The sequence below is a fragment of the Peromyscus leucopus genome, chromosome 4 (assembly GCF_004664715.2).
Source record: "Peromyscus leucopus breed LL Stock chromosome 4, UCI_PerLeu_2.1, whole genome shotgun sequence".
NCBI classification, from domain to species: Eukaryota; Metazoa; Chordata; class Mammalia; order Rodentia; family Cricetidae; genus Peromyscus; species Peromyscus leucopus.
Window position 1 is genome coordinate 92,423,343 of NC_051066.1, and position 6,143 is coordinate 92,429,485.

Sequence of the window (6,143 nt, forward strand, 5' to 3'; positions counted from 1 at the left end):
ATGGTTCCTAAGGCCTCCAAGGTGACACAAGTCACAGACATCAACACAGACCCCAGGTGCAGCTGGACCATGGATCCAGAAATGGCCCTTGGCAGCAGCTTGGTCCTGGATGACATCCTGGCTCTGGGTGGAAGCACTGGCCACTCAGGTTGGGATGGTTCTGGCAGAAGCGTGGCCCCTTACACCACCAAGGCCTCTAATTGCAGCCCCAACCCTGGGATTCTATGTAACCTTTGGTGGAAATACTGGACTTGGACTTCAGCATAGATTCCAGCTGCAGCAGGACCATGGGCCCAGACATGGCCTCGGCAGCAGCCAGGTATGGATGTCACCATTGCCCCAGGTGGCAGTGCAGGTCACTCAGATCAGCATAGACCTCAGAGGCAGTGTGGCTCTCAGACACCAACATGGCCCAGACCTCATGTGTCTACATGGCCTTCGATGCCAACAGAAGCCTCAGATATCAGCACAGACCCTGGCTGTTAATAGGGCCAGGGACCCAGACATGACCTTAGTTGCAGCTCTGGCCCGGACATCACCATGGCATTGGGTATCAATGCAGGCCACTCAGATCTGCATGCATCATGGCCCTCAGACACCAACCTGGACTTAGGTGACTGACTTGACCCTGGACATCCTCATTGGCTTGGTGGCTACAGGAACCACATATGTCAATCCAGACCCTGGCTGCTACAGGGCTATAGACCTAGACATGGTCCTTGGCAGCAGCCTGGGCCAGATGACACCATGACCCAGGGGCAGCACAGGTCATTCAGATCTGCATGGCCCTGCTGTGGCATGATGTTGGGGAATATTATTTTAAGGTGTTACTTTTGTTTATGTTGCATTTGTTTAACTATGTGAAGCTGTGTTACTTTGCCTGTCTAAAACACGTGATGGTCTAATAAAGAGCTGAATGCCAATAGTGAGGCAGGAGAGAGAAATAGGCAATGCTAGCAGTCAGAGAGGATATATAGAAGGAGAAATCTGGGATGATCAAGAGAAGTAGCCAGAGAAGGAGGAGGACTCCAGGGGCCAGCCACCCAGCTACACAGCAAGCCACAGAGTAAGAGTAAGATTTACAGAAGTAGAGAATGGGAAAAGTCCAGAGGCAAAGACAGACAGGTTAAACTAAGGAAAGCTAGCAAGAAACAAACAAGCTAGGGCCGGGCATTTATAATTAAGTATAAGCCTCTGTGCATGATTTATTTGGGAGCTGGGTGGTGGGCCCCCAAAAGAGCCAAAACACCACCACCAACAGCATGGCTCCCAGACTCCAACAAGGTGGCAGGCTGTGGCCAAATCTCTAGATTCCATGTGGACCCTAGTGGCAATCTGGGCCACAGACTTCAACACAGACACCAGCTTCAGCTGGTCCAAGGATCCAGACATGGCCCCAGGCAGCAGCTAGGCCTGGTTGACATCCTAGCTCCAAGTGGTAGCCCTGGCCACTCAGATCAGGATGGTTCTGACAGCAGCGTGGCCCCTGGATACCAACGAGGTCATAGGTTGTGACCCAGGCCCCAGGCTCATGTAGCTTTTGCTGGCAACATGGGCCATGGACATCATACAGACCTCAGCTGTGGTAGGACCATGGACCCAGGCATAGTCCTCGGCAGCCACCTGGGTCTGGCTGTCACCGTAGTTCCAGGTGGTGCCCCAGACGCTGGAATCAGCATGCCTCTCAATGGCCCAGGAGTCATGCACATCAACACGGAACCTGGCTGCTATAGGACCAGGAACCCAGAAATGGTCCTTGGCAGCAGCCCAGCCTGGACATCACCATAGCCCCAAGTGACAAGCAGGTCTCCAACATCAGCCTACTCCTCACCATCTTCCTCTTCATTTCTTCCTTTCTGCCTCTTCCACAGCACATGAACCATTCCACTTCTCTTTCTCTCCCATTTCTCCACCACATATTTCCTTCTTATAATGGGGCCCATGGATGTCTTCCCTCAGGCCATGGCCTTGAGGACCCTGGCTGGCCTGTGGCTAGCTAGTCCCCATCTGAGCAGAACTGCATGGGAGTAGAGGCGTGGGTGTCTTCTCTTAATAGTTCTTTATATATTCTGGATACAGGCCTTTTAAAAAATTAGAAATGAATTGCAAATATTTTCTTCAAGTCTGTGGCTTGCTTTTCATTTTCTTTTCTTTCCTCTCTCTCTCTCCCTCCCTCCCTTCCCTCCTTCCCCTCCCCCTCCCTCCCTCCCTCCTCCTCTTCTCTTTCTTTTTGTTTTGTTTGTTTTTCAATACAGGGTCTCTTTGTGTAGCCTTGGCTGTTCTGGAACTCATTCTGTAAATCAAGATGGCCTTTAGTTCACAGAGATCCACCTGCTTCTGCCTCTTAAGTGCTGGAATTAAAGGCATGCACCACCAATATCCAGTTCATTTTCTTAATAGTCTGAAGAGCAAAAATAAATATATTTGCGCATTTAATAGATCAAAGGTGGACTTAAGATTACAAGTGAGTTTTAAGCTTAGTGCCGTTGTTTGTTTTTCTTTCCTGAATTGTGCTTTTAGTGATATATCTTGGGAATCTTTGCCTAATTTAAGATCTCAAAGACTCCCTATGTTTTCTTAGAAGGTTTTGATTTTTGGCTATATTTAGGTCTCTGAGTCACTTTAAATTTAGATTTGGTATATGATCAAACTATAGATTTCTGGATAGTTTAACTGGAGGGATAAATCTTAAGAGAATATTGTGGCAGAGACAATTCAGTATCTTCCCAATCATGTATTGTTCTTCCTAAGCACACAGGAAGAGTGTATCTCCAGTTTCCTGACACCTAGCTAAATATGATTGAGTCTTAATCTACACTAGCTGGTTCTCAACCTGTGGGTCTCAACACCTTTGGGGTTGAATGACCCTTTCACAGGGGTTACGTATCAGATATCATGCATATTTGATATTTACACAATGATTCATAGCAGTAGCAAAATGACAGTTGTAAAGTAGCAATGAAATAATTTTATGGTTGGGGGTCACCACAACATGAGGAACTATTTTAAGGGGTTGCAGTATTAGGAAGGTTGAGAACCATTGGTCTATACAATATTGGGAGAGATAATGTGCCATCTTCTAAATTTCACCATGCAACTCTTTGCATAATTATGCACACTCCCCATATATCTTTTTAGGTTGAACTCAGCTGCCACATATCCAAAATAGAAGAACCACAAAAGGATTTCAAATCTTGTACTAACACACAAAACACTGTTATTTTAGTATTTACTGCTGCATAATAAACTACCCCAAACTTGAGTGATTCAAATAACAATATTCATTATCTCTTTGATTATGAGTTGGCTGGGCTTAGCTATTTGGTTCTTGCTTTGGACCTTGCACAATTACTGGCATTTGTGGCCCAGGACTATAGTTGATTATCTGATGGCTCAGCTGGAGATGCTCAAGATGATGGCTATGTCCTGGGATCTTATCTGGGTTCACCACGCAGTATGTTGACACTTGGGCTCTACACATGGCCCAGAATCTCAGCCTCGTGGTTGGGTTTCTAGAGGAGGCATCCCATTCCTGGTAGCCTGTTTTATATATATGTATAAATAAAAATATATGTATATATATGCAGATGGACAACTATTTAAAGACCATACCTGATAGGTTCAACATCATTTCTACCATATTCTATTGACCAAAGTGTCATAGGGCCTGGATTGAAGAGGACAATAAATATAGCTCTTGATGGGACAGTGGCAAAATCCCATTGCTGAATAGTGTATGTCATGAGTCTCTTCAGAGATAACAGTATTTTCATGTCATCTCATCAGAACATTCCCTTGGGTTGTTGCTTGTGCTCTGAACTTTTTAAAACGTTTTGATGTTAAGTGTGTGAAACAAACATTTATGATTGTTACAGGTTTCTGTTCTCTTCACTTAAAAAATAATAATGAAATTTCCTGCTTATCTCTCCCCACAATACTTATTGTCTTACCAATTATGTTTTCTGGCATTAATGTTGTTACCCAACTATCTTACATCGTGTTTTAACATTTTCTTTTCCATTTTGCTTCCTCTCTAACAGATCTTTTGCATTGTCCTGCCCCTTCCCTCAGTTTTTTGTCTGTGTTTGATGATTGTTTACCTGAATACCTTAAAGATGATGCTGTACAGCCTTGATTCATTACCATAAATTATTTATTTTATGATGATGGATGCTGATAATTCTTTAACTCTATTTGTCAATTCTCCTCCCAACACTCTCTACATTTTAAATTTCACATGGCGTTACTGTTGCTGTTTTAAAAAGCCAATATTTATCTCACTTTTCTCTTCCTAGGAGTACTTTTCATCAGTTTTTACACTCTTGTGTTTTCATCTGTCATTATTTTCTTTTCACTCAAAGTACCCCGAGATTCCTCTTGACATGAATCTGCTGGAAATAATTCATGCTAAATTTGCTTCTCAGAAGATGTCTTTTTGTGTTTTTCTTTCTTTCTTTCATTTTTCCTTCCTTCCTTCCTCCCTCCCTTCCTTCCTTCCTTTCTTTCTTTTTTTCTTTTTTGCTGTTCATTTGTTTTGTGAGGCAGTGTCCTACTTTGTAGCTCTGCCTGGCCTGGACCAACCTAGCCTTGAACTCACGAAGATATGTGTAGATATGCCTGCCTCGGCTTCTAGGGTATGAGGATTAAGGCATGTGGTGTCCTTGCTTTTATTTATTTCTTTTTCTTTTTCTTTTTTGGACAGAGATCCACCTGGCTCTGCCTCCTGAGTGCTGGGATTAAAAGCCTGTGCTACCACTGCCCAGCCTTTACTTTTCTTTCTTTTTTTTTTCCTACTCATTACACATACCACCCACAGATCCCACCTCCTCCCTCCTCCCACCCCCCAGCTCTCTCTCCCAAGCCACCCCACATCCCCACATCCCCACATCCCCCAAATCAAGGTCTCCTAAGGGGAGTCCGCAGAGCTAGGCACACTGAGCCTAGGTAGGTCCAAGCCCCTTCCCACTGCACCAGGGCTCAGCAAGGCATCACACCAGATTCCCAAAAGCCTGCCCATGCACCAGTGACAGATCCTGATCCCCCTGCCTGGGTGCCCCCCAAACAGTTTGAGCCAAACAACCATCTTCTGTATCCAGAGGGCCTAGTCCAGTCCCATGGGGGCTCCATAGCCACCAGTCCACAGTTCATGGGCTTCCACTAGTGTGGCCGGTCATCTCTGCACGTCCTCCCATAGTAATCTCCACGTCCCCAGCCTGCAGAATCCCTCCTCTCTCTCACCGATTGGATTTCCAAAGCTCAGGTTGGTGCCTGGTCGTGGATCTCTGCATCTGCCTCCATCAGTCACTGGACAAAGGCTCTATGATGACAGCTAGGTTATTCGCTAGACCGGTTAACAGAGTAGACCAGTCCAGGCACCCTCTGGACCATTGCCAGCAGTCCAAGGTGGGGTCATCCTTGTGGATTCCTGAAAGCCTCCCCAGCACCTTGCCTCTTCCTATTCCCATGATGTCCTCATCTATCATGGTATCTCACTAACAGGGACCCTGGGAGTGACACATGGATGACCCAGTGAAGGAGAAGTGGATGAGATCTACATGAACAAGCAGACTGGGTGTGTGGTGGGGGGGTGGCAGAGGGCAAGGAGTGGGGGATGAGAACATAGGAAAATGGAAGGGTCGAGCAGGAACAGGGACAGAGTGGGAGGGCAGGGAGGGAGATACCATTTTAGGTGCTTTTATTTCTTAAGGATGTTTCTACTGAATCTGGATTTGTAGCTACTATTTGTGTTTTGTTACTTATACATTCATAAATGATCAGTAATACAACACAAAATCAGAGTACATACTTGAGGTGATTCTACAGTTAGATGAAAACAACAGATCATCTATTTGGTTCCACATTCGTAATGAAATAATACTCTTGATTTCTTATTAACGCCAGTGCACTGCTGCATAGATTGGCTCGATGGGCTTATTTACACACATGCTGTTACTTTCTACTGGAGATAATTATAGTTTCTTTTCAGAATTTTTTTGTAAGAAAAAGTGAGATGTATGTGTGTGTGTGGGGGGGAGGGCATTGGAAAGTTGACTCATTGGTTAAGAATGGTGGCTGCTCTTCTAGAGGACGTGATCTGATGCCCTCTGCTGGCCTCCAGGGTACCGGCACACACATGGCACCCA